This window comes from Bufo gargarizans, chromosome 2, assembly GCF_014858855.1.
Source record: "Bufo gargarizans isolate SCDJY-AF-19 chromosome 2, ASM1485885v1, whole genome shotgun sequence".
NCBI lineage: Eukaryota > Metazoa > Chordata > Amphibia > Anura > Bufonidae > Bufo > Bufo gargarizans.
Window position 1 is genome coordinate 169,228,204 of NC_058081.1, and position 14,728 is coordinate 169,242,931.

The 14,728-nt window shown below is 44.0% G+C and overlaps 1 pseudogene; it reads right to left on the reverse strand.

Moving 5' to 3' along the window:
* Positions 1-2,705: 2,705 nt before the first annotated feature.
* LOC122929650 lies at positions 2,706-6,875 on the reverse strand (annotated as a pseudogene).
* Positions 6,876-14,728: the final 7,853 nt, after the last annotated feature.

Consider the following 14,728-nt stretch of genomic DNA (forward strand, 5'->3'; position numbering starts at 1 on the left):
GTTCTTGAGGCTGGAGCACCGCGGTACTGTTTGATGCGGACGTGCGGAGACGCTAAGATCTGGCTTGTTGCTTGGGACATGGTCTGTGGCGCCTCTTTTTCTTTCTTTTATGCATATACAATTATAGGGTGGTATTACTACTGCTGGGGGTTCTATGGGAGCATTATTATTGGGCAAATATGGGGGGCACCAATACTAACAGGGAACACTATCAGAAGGGGGACTATCTGGCAGTTATTTCATTAGTATAGTATTTGGGAGCATCGGGGTTAGCAGCAGGATAGCATTGATGGAAGAGTAGGAAGATGATAGAAAAGTGAGGAACCGAAGATGTCCATGTGGCAAAAAGAAGGTGTCATGGAGGTCTGGGCCGAATGGAGAAGATGAGGAAAGAGAACGGGAGGTCAATGGATGTAAGAGGTATGTAGTGCTGAATGTAATGTCCATCCAAATATGGGAAGGTAGGGGGGTTTCAAAGACCAGCGTAAAATACAGTTTTTTTTGTCAATGACTCCCCCTTTCTATAATATGATTGTAGGATGTCTGAACTCACTGTCCTAGATCTGAGCTATTTGAGCACCAATCCATGAGAAATACGAGCGTAAGCTCCGAATTTAAGACGGTACCTCGTCTAAATTACCCAACCATAAGGCAGCCAAAAGGGAAAAACCTGGATTTTAAAAGGTTTCTATTCAGGATCAATGTAGCTAATTCCATATCTCAAACCTTGGAATAACAAGTACTTGATGAAGGCCCAATAAGATGCCCAACCTGCACCTCACGGGAAGGAGAACAGACCGTGGAACCCAATATAGTCCAATCACACAGGAAGGACAGGTCACAGAAGCAGCAAATCTCCAGACTTTGTTCCTGATGAGCATCCCACCTTGATGTTAGCCGCAGCTTCCAATCCTCTCCTGCAGGTCACCCCAAGCAATACGCGTCCTTCCAGTGTCCTGGCCTCAGCTCTGCAGATTTGGCTTCAGGACTGCAGGCTCTCCAGGATCCTAGCTCCAGTCTTATAGCCCCTGGCATCAGTTACCCCTCAGCATTGAAGGCTGCCTTCCTCAGTCAAGGCTCCACTTGGAGAGTCTGCAATAACTGGACATTAGGACAAGTCATAGATGCTGAAACATCCAGTCTGAACAGGGGGCTGACCTCATGTAGCTAGGATTTAGAGGGACAGCGAAGCTGAATTCATTATCTTTAACCCCTGTAGTGCTGACTCCCAGGCAATACACACAACAAACAGATAACGATCACATAAAGTCCTTCACAAGATGGAGACATAACAGGGAATCATAGAGACCTTTATCTGGATATCCAAACAACCCCCAAAACTTATAGATCTTCATTTGAACTTCTGCCAAGAGTTACATCTATCTAGAATTTCATATCCGGAGTCACATGTATAAAGGGTGCCTTCACACATGGCGGAAAATTCTGACAGCAAATGCACAGGTGCAGATTTTTTCAAAGTTGCAGATTTTTTGTGTGTGTGTGAATCTCCTGTATGAGAATCTGTCCATTCAATTCAATAAATTGTATGTCAATAGGAATCCCCACATAAACAAGGGCCCACATTATTGACAGATTTACAGGTAAAAATTTGAATATTGTGCAAAAGTTAATTTATTTCAGTAATGCAACTGAAATACTGAGACAATTTAAAGGCTCAGGAACACTTTGCAGGTGTTATGGATTAATTAGCTGACTAGAGTGTGACACTTTGAGCCTAGAATATTGAACCTTTTCACAATAGTCTCATTTTCTGAGATTGTGACTTTGGGGTTTTCATAAGCTGTAAGCCATAATCATGCAAATTATGAAAAAAATAAAGGCTTGAAATATCTCGCTTCGCATGTAATGAGTCTCATATGTTAGTTTCACCTTTTAAGTTGCATTACTGAAATAAATGAACTTTGCACGATATTCAAATTTTTCGAGTTTCAACTGTATCCTTGTATCTTTCCAGGACACCAGGGACTGATTTCTATACAAAGTCAAGACTTAAAGGCCGGATCCCATGCGGAGGAATTGCTCCCCCGGTTATAAACACGCCACAGTGTTTGGGTTTTTTGAGCATTTCCTCCCATTTAGGCCACTTTATTTAAGTTTTTTTTCTTGATATGTTTAGGATGTGCCATTGCGCACTGCTGGGGTAGCATTCTGTTGCACCTGGTAGCCTGTGTCACGTGGCCTGTTATAGGTGGGGCTTACAGCTTTATCATCTCTCCCACTGCATGGGTGGTTTCACTATGGAGGTATGTGGGTGCTTGGCTGTAAGTTGTATCTTAGCACCTCTCAGACCGTGTTCACACACCGTAGGGTAGTCTAGTGGTAGGAACCCATGCCACGCTGAGATACCTTGACGGTGGTGCAAAAGGGCTCCAATGTGTTCTTTACAGGAATACATTGGCTGAAGTCTCAGTTCTTAACATCTACTTGAGGGATTGGCCAGTGTTGTCAGTTGCATATCATTGTGGTGCACCTTTCGCAGTGATTTATGTATTTTTATATTTGCATCCACACATTATCCCATCTTGTGTAGGATGCCATTGTGGTGCAAGTGGTCCACTGCCGACATCCTCCATTGTATGCATTTTTGCTGGGGATTGCCATTAGCAATGGATCACATGCGGAGGAATTGCTCCCCCGGTTATAAACACGCCACAGTGTTTGTTTTTTTTTAGCATTTCCTCCCATTTAGGCCACTTTATTTCAGTTATTATCACTAGTGCAGCAAGTATGGCACTCATTTTACAGCGGCAGATTAGTATATAAACCCGTACTGTATGGGAACGGAATAGTATTCAGCTCTCCATCCACAGTTGGGTTAATGGCCCTTTATCCTTCCAAACTGGAAGGAACTTCAGATAAAAAAGTCAAGTAGTGTAGACAAAAATAAAACTATTTTTCTTAAAAACAGACTCTTGCGAAACGGAAGAATTAGAACATATGGATGGAATATTAGCGGCGGATCTGGCCCCCAGGTTAATTCTTCCAGTAGTCTTTCGTTTCACTGCCGGTCTCATTCAGTATGGTTGTCCTCACAAGGGCTTCAGTAACAGCGTATGGGTCATGATCTTCGAAGTAACCGAATCCTTCCTGTCCAACCTGGCGGGGAATTCTAATACTGACACCGCGGTTCGCCACACCAGCTGAGAACTCGTGGATGCTGGAGGTTTCATGCTGACCGGTCAGACATCGAGAGTTGTCTTTCCCTCCACGTGGGTCGTAGACGCAGATGTGGTAATCATGCCTCTTACCCATTTTCTCAATGGCATCTTCTATGTGTCTAAAGACAAAGAAGGGACATGGTCAGATTATATGGCAAGGGAATCCGATCCATTAACTATGACACACTACATGAAAAGGTGTTGTTAAAAAAAGCCATATGTGAAATCGGAAGCTTTAGAAGCAGCTGGTGGTGATGCCAGTACCATGGGGTGGTAGACTACATGGAGTGTTTAAGCTCCTAGGTTATTGGAAGACTATTGGCCACATTCAGTAGGAAATCAAGAACATCTAAAACATTTTAGAAGACTCACTTTAGGCCGCCCTCCTTCCTCATGTCTGCGGTGCTGTAGTTTGTATGACATCCAGCTCCGTTCCAGTTTCCAGTTATGGGTTTGGGGTCAAGACTTGCCACCACACCAAAATCTTCACATACTGTATGGAGAATGAATCGAGCCATCCACAAATGAATCACCCATGTCTGTGCCTTCACAAGGGCCAACCTGAAACTCCCACTGTAAGAAAGGAGAAAAGGTCAATGTCAACTTCTGCAGTAGGATTCAATTCTTCAAAAACTCCTTCAACTAGAAGATGTTTGAGACCCAGTCTTGTTGTTAACTAGACGGTCTAGAGAGGGGAAAGACTGATGTTGCAGAACTTGAGTGATAACTTTGTGGACAATCCATATTATACCAAGTTCCAAAGGTCACCCCAAAAGGATTTTGACTCCAGCATACAGACAGGCCTTGTAGTGACTCTCCACAATATCTCGGCTATATACCTTGTCAGCTCCAACACCACAGTAGTAAGGTCCTGAGGGAAAGTAACAGCAGAAGACATTAAGACCAAATTTGGTTCCTAGCCTTTAGAAGCCCCTGAGAAGAGTAGCTGCCTCATTCTGATTGACGCTTATTTTACACATCAAACTTTATATAAATAGAGGCCCAATTGCAACATCTACAATTCCATTTACTACTTGGATGACCAAATGTGTGGCCTGCAGCTAATGAGGAAGAGCCACAATGGTCCAATGGCAGAAGACCTGGTGACCAGATGGTAATGTGTCAAGAACCCAGCATGGCTCAAGAGATGGCTAATCTTTGCAAAAACACTGAAGCCCCTTACCTTGTGGTCCAGGGAAGCCATTATCAGGCCATCCATATGGGTGTCCTTTGATTCCGAGTAAGGTATATTCCTGCTCCATGCCAAACCACGGGATGTGGTCAGATACCATGTCCATAATCTTCTTACATGTGTGACGCAGGTTGCTTTCTGCAGAATATGAGAAGTTGTTGACACAAGAGTAACCACTGCCAGAGCAAAGCTCCCTACTGTGTACACTGGAAATAAGGCACGGCAGGTATCAGTCTGCAGACTCTACCTGGACATAGCCAACACACCCCTCCAACAGAGATTACAGGGAGGAGTAATTTAAAGGGACAGACTTGTCAGAACACCTTACCTGCTGGTTTCTGGTTGTATTTTAGGACTTCAGACATGACCAGCTTGTTGGGGTCAAGGCAGAAAGGGTCTCTTAACATCTTCACAGGGATGAGGTACATGTCACTGTTGGAACCTTCAGCTTGGTAAGTACTTGACCCGTCAAAATTCCATTCTGGAACCTCTAAAATGGAAGAGCATCTTAAACAAAATGGTAGACTTACACATCTCTGGTAACCTTCAACTTAAAGGCATCTCCTACTAGCACTTATTCCCCTCCCCAATCTACAGGATAAAGGAATAAGCGTCTGATCGCTGGAGTCTAACCTCTCGAACCTCCCCAGAAATTAAGAGTCTGTTTGAATGGAGGTGGTGGTGCACCTGGGCACTCTGCAATGCTTCATTTCTCCTGTGGTGGCGCTGCAGGAAAACCAAACACTTCCTGCCAGGTTTCCATACAGATTGCAGCTGATCACTGATGGTCCCAGCAGAGGACACTCTGCAATCAGCTTATTTTAAGAAGACCATCCCAACAAATTAGTGCTCAAATGACCCTCATTTAAAGGGTTTGTAGAGAGTTAGAAAAGCATGGCATCTCTCTTCCAAAAGCAGCACCACCCCCTGTCCTATCGGTTGTGTGAAACACTGCAGCTCGTACCAGTCACTTCAATGAAGCCGCCGTGCCACAAATGGCCGGTAGACACTTGTTTGGAAGAGCAGCCAGGTTTTTCCCAATCTTGTACAAAACCAGGCATGTGCAGGAAATGTCCTATACAGGACTGCTATCGTAAATCACCATTTTAAAGCAGGACACTTCTCATGGTCATAACCAAGACAAAGTTGTTATTCCACCAAAAAAACTAATGCCAGAGCCCCGTTTTTTAAATGTGATGTGTCACTTTATCTGGTGAATCTGGAACGCTTTTACTGGTCCAAGTGATTCTTAGGGCTTATGCACACAAACTTATTTTTTTCAGTGTCTGTTCTGTTTTTTGTCACCACATCAATGGGGCCTCAATTAAAAAAAATATATAAAAAAAAAAGACTCTGTGTCCGCATGGCCATTCCACAAAAAAGAATAGAACATATCCTATTATTCTCCACATTACAGACAAGGATAGTACTGTTCTATTAGGGGCCAGCTGTTCTGTTCCGCAAAATACGGAATGCACGCAGGCAGTATCTGTGTTTTGTGGACTGTCGTCTGCATGAGCCCTAAGATTGTTTTCTCGTGACACATTGTACTTCTTGTTAGTGGTGAATTTGAGCTGATGTTTTACCTTTATGCATTAAAAAAATCCCAAATTTACAAACATTTTTGAAAAATTGGTAATTTTCTAAATTTGAATTTCTCTGATTTTAAAGGGGTTGTGCAGGTTCAGAACTTCCTAGCAGCCCTTCGGAGAGCCCGGTCCGTCACCGGAACTCCAGAAAATGCCTTTGCCCTACGCGATTCAGCACAGGGCAAAGGAGAGCATCAGAGCATGAACTGCTCCGATGCTCAAGTCAGGGGGGCTGCCTGGGTGAAAATGGGGGTATGTCAAGGTTCAGCTCTGAACCCGGACAACCCCTTTAAGACAAATAGTGATTCTTCACATTACCCATATGTCTAATTTATGTTGGCTTCATTTAGTTTTTTTTTTGAGATGTGTATTTTTATCTTTTTTGTGGACTGAGCTGTGTAGGGGCTTGTTTGTTGCGGGACCAGCCGTAGTTATTTTTTGTACCATTTTGTAGTACAAATGGCTTTTTGACTGTACACCCGATTGCGTTAAATTACGTGCAGTCTGGAGATAGTTATTTCCAAATGTGGGAAGGGGTTAAGAGTCCAGACTAAAGAAACTTTAATCCCAGAATGCACCATGAAACAAATACCAACATAAAGGTTAAGCTTCACTGGAATTTCTCCTTCAAACCCTGAGGCCAGATGTCTACCATAACTGAGGGCGGGGACCCTGCTGTACACAGGAGGGGAGATGTTATGGCATTTACAGCAGGACTGAGGGGGCAGAGGGTTTTGTATCTTACCTTCAATAGATTTGGGTTCATAGGGTCTTTGTCTTGCAGCGGACACCTTCTCCAGTTCCATCAATCCAGATGTACGTAACTTGGACCATATCCCCCTGGGGCAGCCTCATGTAGTGCTCTAGCACCCCCTTGTTGAGTCTGGAACTGTGTAACACAGACATGGTGGGAGCTGATCTGCAACAGGAAAGAAACCGTTAGAGAATGGGGGAAATGGCAGCTTCCTAACCACTCAAGTAAGATTCCCATCAGACAGTACAGGTCATAGCGTATATATGGCGGTGTAGAAGTGTTAGATTTTAGTGTGCCTGCATGTTCTTTTTTTCCTACCACGGGGGTCTGCCTTCTTGCCATTGATAACACATGCATGCTCAGCCAAGTGTGTGCATGACGGGGGAGCTGAGCAGAACAGTGGTCCAACGAGCATTTGGCTGACCGCTATTGGGAGTTCCAAAAATTGGCGAGCGAGTGTGGCCACGTATTTTTGGAAATCTCATATCTGTTCACTGCTATGGGACTGCTAGAAGTCATCTGAAGTCCCACAGCAGTGGATGGAGGTTGGCTGCACATGTGCAGCTTATCTCTGTTCACATTGGGGCTAACGTTCTGGAGATACAGGACCTAGTGATATGCCACCATTGTTCCCCGGTGGGAATACCCCTTTAACCAATTTACACCTGCAATGTGGTGTGATTGAAATGTCATACAACAACATCCGGCTCAACCGGATTACAACAATAGGAAGGCCGACCAGACGATCCACACGGCAGAGCTGTGTACGTGGAGCCAGAACAGTCAGGATTGGATTCAGACTAGAGAAGCCGATCTGTCCTTTATACTTCATGATGATTCAAATACTGCATGTGGGAATATACCCTTAACGCAGTACCGCCTTCTGAATCCCTTTCAAAATGGGGAGGGGGCCCCACATCACAGCCAACGAGCAAACCAGCAGAGGGAGACACCAACCCCCTGCCCCCTATTCAGTACATGCCCCATACCCCATTGATGAAGGAGATTTTGGGGTAAACACCAGCTGGATGTGTACATGGGAGCAGATAGCCGCCCATCATCTGTCGCTAGGGATTGTAGGGGGCCAGCCATCCTATGTACTAAGCCCTCATCTCCTGCAGGAGACAACCTCTAACCCCTCCCCAGATAGAACAACAGGAAAACTGGTTCTACCAGTTTGAGCCGGATCACCCCCCCCCCCCCATAGGTAAGGGAGGAGGGGGGATTAACCAGCGCTGCCCCACCAAGTGTCCAGCACAGACTTGTCCCTGTAAAGCAGATCTAGCAAAACAAGGGAGAATAAAAGGATTGCAGGAAACCCCCAGATACATTGTATCATCACACAGCAGAGCAAGATGCAAAGTAACAAAGCAAAACATGCAGGGATACAGAGACCGCTCTACATGTAGCAGAGCCCAGCCAGTTATTATATAATGTTATGGAAAACTGGCAGAGCAAGATCACCATGCTCGGCTCTGCTGAATCTGTGTGCATCTAGAGCAATATCTAACCACCAAAAGTGATTGATGTAGAACATGATAACGACATTTTAACACGTGGCGAAACGGATCTCGATATTGCTTCCGCTTATTACTGCTGGGCTATTTGATAAAAGAAAGACCATTTCAGCTCTGCTACATCTAAAGAGCTAGGGTTAGTAAGGACAACAATATGCATCTACATATATCAGACTGCAAGTCCCCCATGGTATTCATTTTCCCCATCATATTATTCACTTCTCATATCCAGGGGTTACAGCCAATGCTGCATCATAAATACGAGGTGGACTGGGCGGAGGATGCATGTGTGCCTTAGTGCGCTACCACGGTCCCGGTCACCAGAGAGGCCGACACTTTTTCCTATAGTGTGCAAGCACGACCACTGCTGCTGGATTGCAGGGTGTTCGTAAGCCCTGGAAGCGAGCCGTGTATAATGTGATGGAAAAATGAATCCAGACAGCAAAGGTGACAATATAGACAATCACAATACATTAGTAAGGGTCTTGCATTAAACTTCTCTACATGATAAACGCCATTTGCTGAAGTGAGACAAACTCTTTAAGTTTTTTATTTAGACTTACCCGTTATGAGGTTATCCTTTTTCTATGTTTCCTACCTGCTCACCTGTCCTGTTTTTTTTAACATGATCTGAAAATTTGTTCATTTGGTTGAATTAGTTGAGGTAGAGGCATCGCCTTCAGAAGGACAATCTGAATTGCTGGCATCAGTAGACCTGTCTAGAAGATCTGTCCGAGCAATGTCCTCCCTTGCGTTTTTTCAAAATAGTTTTTGATTTTCAGGAAGTATGTGGAGTGCGCTGCCATCTTCTTCCCCATTCAGACACAGAGTTAAGCTAGTAGTACACTGTCAGATTGCCGGCTAGTGATGATTTGGCAGTGTAAGTTTTCTTGCACACAAACTTTGGGCTCCCGTGGACGTATTGCGGACCGCATATGTAAAGTCCTGTTTAAAGCTCACACTCCGTGAAGATATAAGTGAGGGACATGAACACGTGGAGTAGCTGTGGGTAGAGATACATGGAGCTAAAAACAATAATAAATTACTAATAGGAGTTTACTATAAACCGCCTAATATACCAGAGTCCACAGAAAATCTAATACTAAACGAGATAGGCCAGGCGACAAATCATAATGAGGTGGTTATTATGGGGGACTTCAACTACCCAGATATAGACTGGGAAACTGAAACTTGTATATCTCATACAGAAAACAGGTTCTTGGCAATAACCAATGACAATTACCTCTCCCAACTGGTTCAGGACCCGACTAGAGGGACGGCCATACTGGACTTAGTATTAACCAATAGACCGGACAGAACAACAGACATGCAGGTCGGGGGACACCTGGGAAATAGTGACCATAAAGTAACAACCTTCCAATTATCATTCAAAAGAGCATTTCTACAGGGAGAAACAAAAATACCAAACTTCAAAAAAGCTAAATTTAGCCAACTAAGAGAGGCCATAGGCCTAACTAAATGGGATAAAGTTCTCACAAATAAAAATACAGCCACAAAATGGGATATCTTTAAAAGCATCCTAAAATCTCATTGTGAGAGTTACATACCGTATGGGAATAAAGGTTAAAGGGTTTCTACCACTTGGATTTCACATAATTTGGTGTCAGACACTAGCGCTCTGCTAGTGTCTGCTCTGCCAAACTATCCTGCTATAATAGATTTTGGGGCAGCCGTTTATCTAAAAAAAGAACTTTTATTAATATGCTAATGAGTGCTATGGGGGTCGTCATTAGACCTAGAGGACGTCTACCTTCTCAAGATGCCGCCGCTCGCGCTCCCTCCAGCCCCCCATCTGCTTCTGAATCATCAACTGGGGGGGGACGACGACTTCACCACGCGCATGCGCCGTGCGCGGCTGTATTTGGCGCTGCGCAGTGAAATGTCCGACCGCTTCCCCGCTCAACATCTCCACTGTGCCTGCGCCCACTGTATTTACTGAGAAAAAGATTACATGCTGAATGTTGAAATAAATTCCCCCATTAAAAATGTGTCCTGTCTGACCCAGTAAGAAGTACAACAGCGATTAAAAAAGATTAAAATAGACAAATCGCCAGGACCAGATGGCATACACCCCCATATCCTAAGGGAATTAAGTAATGTCATAGCCAGACCCTTATTTCTGATATTTGCAGATTCTATACTGACAGGGAATGTCCCACAGGATTGGCGCATGGCAAATGTGGTGCCAATATTCAAAAAGGGTCCAAAAACAGAGCCTGGAAACTATAGGCCGGTAAGTTTAACATCTGTTGTGGGTAAACTGTTTGAAGGTTTTCTGAGAGATGCTATGTTAGAGCATCTTAACGGAAATAAGCAAATAACGCCATATCAGCATGGCTTCGTGAGGGATCGGTCATGTCAAACTAATTTAATCAGTTTCTATGAGGAGGTAAGTTCTAGACTTGACAGCGGCAAATCAATGGATGTCGTGTATCTGGACTTCTCCAAAGCATTTGACACTGTACCACATAAAAGGTTAGTATATAAAATGAGAATGCTCGGACTGGGAAAAAACATCTGTAAGTGGGTAAGTAACTGGCTCAATGATAGAAAACAGAGGGTGGTTATTAACGGTACACACTGTTGTGCTTTTTCCATAAGTTTAAACAGTTATATCTACTTATGTTAGTTATAATGGGTATTCATTGCCTTTAAGAGCAATGTTGATTTATATTCACTGTTTTGTATGGATTTTCATGTAGGCCGAAGTAAGTCCATGAGAAGATTACTGTGCTGTTCAAAAGCTAGTGTTATTGTAACAATCTATTATACATTTAGAAAGTTAGAAGATACACCGCACCTGCGGATTCTGAGGCTTCATTGTTTTTCCTATCTGAACATGAATTCCACAGTGTGAGAATGGTCTAGATGTTCCTCAAAGTATATATTCATGTATCAAAGTTTGTCCCTCAGCCCTGAGACAAGGCCTCCAGATGTCAGAGGTGTGAAGTATTGAAAATATCAGGCATGTATGAGTTAACCCTTAATGGTATGATGCTTATACAACAGTGCCACCTATATAGGAGCAGTTAATACTGCATCAGTAGCAAAATTGCATTCTGGGTAGTATTATGACGTCATGCTCCTTATCAATGCACACACCCATCCAACAATGATTGGAAAGTTCCAAATTCGGAGAGCGTGTTCATCTGATAAGTTTTGGGTTAAGAAACCAGATACGAGGAAAGAAAAAAAAAAGGGAGAAAAAGGAAAAAGAGAAACAAACATTTGGATATCGATCTCTGGAGAATCATTTGGATTATCGGGAAAAGCTCTTGAGAGCTGGCTGCCCCAAGACTCTGCACATCACTTGACCCTTGGGTAATGTATATTTTGTTTTTATGTAGTATTGATCTAAATTAATTGGCTTGATACTTAGCCAGATACCCGGTCATTTGCGGACGTGTAACGTTAGTTGCTACATCAGTATTTTCTCTGATTTCAGTTACGATGCATATAACTGAATAAAGGGGACAATATTGGAGAAACTCTGTGTTGAGAATCTTTGTATTCCCTGGTTTGATATCAAGCCAATAATTTATAAGTTTTGTGGCAATACTACCATTATCTGAAAGATTGGTCATCATGTTTGGGTGGAGCAAGGGCTCGTATCTGTCATCTTCTTGATTGAGTTTTATGCATAATCCATTGATTGTATATCTCTCACAAATTTAAAGCTGTATTGCATAATATTCTTGTGTTGGTTGAGTAGTGTTCCTTCTTTTCTTTATGGCGCTTTCAAATGTCCTAATTGAAGAATTGTACCTCATCAAGATTGTACCAGGAGACTTCACTATGGAATATGTGTATACACGTATATGTAAAGTGATATTGTCACATATGTAATTGTACCAATTTTCATTTTATTCTCAATAAAACGAGTAAAAAAAAAAAAAAGTTCTATCCCCTCCCCAAGATTTCATCCACAGGGCCCTCCTTGCGGAATTTGAGAGAGCAGCATCCTTGGCGGCAAACCTCACTGACTCAGCTGAGGCATCCTCCAAAAATACTGTGGCCGATTTGAGGAGAGGGATAGAATAGGATTTCCTCTCTCGGGTCTTATTTTTAATATGGTTTTCCAGTTCACTAAGCCAAAAATACATGGACCTAGCTACGGAGGTTGCAGCTATGTTCGTTTTTATACAGAACATGGATGCTTCCCAACATTTTTTTTTTTTAGGAGAAAATCCACCTTCTTTTCCATCGGATTCTGTATTTGAGAGGAGTCCTCGAATGGAAGGGAGGTTTTCTTGACTACTTTCGCTACCAGGACGTCGATTTTCGGTGTTTCGTTAAAAATCTTTATATCGGTTGGATCAAACAATCTCTTTAACTCCCTGGATCCGTCCATTCATACATGATCATATCTTTTCGTTTACTGGGAACACTTGATTTTTTGGCTCGGAGTCCCCCAAACATTTCATCTTGGACTGATCAAGGTTTTTTGTTCGATCTCAATGCCCATGGTTGCCCTTACAGCACCCAATAACTCCTCCATATCCTCAGAAGAAAAGAAGTATTTTTTACTGTCTTCCACAAGTTCTCCCTCTGATAGCACGTCTACGTTCTGTCTAGAAGTGGAAGCCTCCTCATCCATGTCCTCCGATTCAGAGGAGGATGGAGCGGACACCTTAGATTTTTTTTCCCACAGGTGGCGTAGGAGGGGCAGATCCGAGAGCGGTCAGGGAGGATTTTATCTTGCTCTGGATCATTGATTTAACTTCCATAAGTATGGACAGTTGCTCCTCTTTTACAAGCTCGTTAATGCAGGCTTGGCAGAGCTTCTTTTTGTGATTTTCAGATGGTCTCTTGCCACAAGTAGCACATCTAGGGACCTTGGCCTTTACTCTGGGCTCTTTTACTCCCTAAAAGAGGAGCAACTAGGTATCAGTGGACTATTAGCAGTTGGTTGACGACATGTTACACATTTTCCTCCCAACAGGGGAGCTCACGGTTGGAGTAGCCAAGGGGGCATCTAAAGGATCCATTTGGTCTGCTGGGGTATCAGGGGCCAACATCTGGAGCAGGAACCTCACTCTGGAAGTGGCAGTAGTCCCTTCAAACTGCCACCTCTAAGTACTGGTGCGGCAGCTGACATCGTGCACGACCCGGTTCCTAGCTCCGCCCCCTCCTGCCGGTCCAAACAGAGCACAATACTGCGGCTTCACACAGGGGTCTGCCTGCAGCATGCTCTGTGGTGTGCGGTCAGCTTCCCATTAGAGGGAAGGAGGACTTTGCACATGAGAGATTCAGGCCCCCTGCTGGACAGGAATGGGATACAGCTCCATATGTCTCCCTCTGCCCAGCTTTGGACAGAGGCGGCAGAGGGAAGGGATATAAAAAGATAAAATAAATCCCATAAAGGTATTTAAAATAATAAACAAAAAAGGGTGATATACTTCAACGCCCACAGGTCTCTGAGGTGCACCCATAGGTACAGGAAACACCGAGGGTGAGTGGGTGGTGGCCTTTTAAACTGTGTTCCTGCCCCTACAGAGGTCGAGGTGTCAATCTCCAGGTTAAGCCGTCATGGTGGACAAAATGGAAAATGTGTAGCTGGCTGACATTAGCAATGTGCTAGTGTCAGCAGAACATAACTGACTTGTATCTCCCTGCCTGCCACCATTAGCGCTATTAATAATGACTTTAATATGCTAATGACCCTCTAGGTAGGTGCTAGTGGGGCTAGCACCTAAAGGCTCCGTCCTCTCACCATTTGGCATGCCCTTGTATCTGTGATTGACACTCTTACTCTGTCCATAAAGTCCTGCACCTGCGCCGTCCAGTTTAGAATTCAGTGCAGGGCGCAGTGAGGAGGCCAGCAGTAGGAGAGAGTCCTTCACTCACTGCACCGAATACTAAACGTGACGGCGTGGGATTTTAAACACACAGTGGAGAAAGAGGATGTCAATCACCGATACAAGGGCATGCCAAATGGTGAGAGGACGGAGCCTTAGGTGCTAGCCCCTAGAGGCTCATTAGCATATTACAAAGTCATAATTTAGTGCTAATGGTCACAGGCATGGAGATACAAGTCAGATTATGTTCTGCTGACATTAGCACATCGCTAATGTCAGCCAGCTACATAAAGGTTTTTGATGACCGAAAACCTTTAAGGGCATCTTGTAGAAAGTCTGTTCCTCCTAGAGCAGAGACCTCAGCATCTGTCCCTGAGGCAGTGAGGTGCCTTTTGTGATGACGAAAACCCTTTAAGGGCATCTTGTAGAAAGTCTTCCTCCTAGAGCAGAGACCTCAGCATCTGTCCTGAGCAGTGGAGGTGCCTTTTAGCTCATTTCCGTCCCGAGAAGGTCAAATGGAACAACCGGCAGTAGTGCAGTCATTTGGGAGGAACCGATAACCTGTAATGAGCAAGTCTATGGGTACAGCCGTGAAGTGAAAACAAGTCATTTGGGGCTCACTTAAGGAGGTCTGGAGGCTCGCCACAACTATTCAGTTATATTAAGGACACCACAACA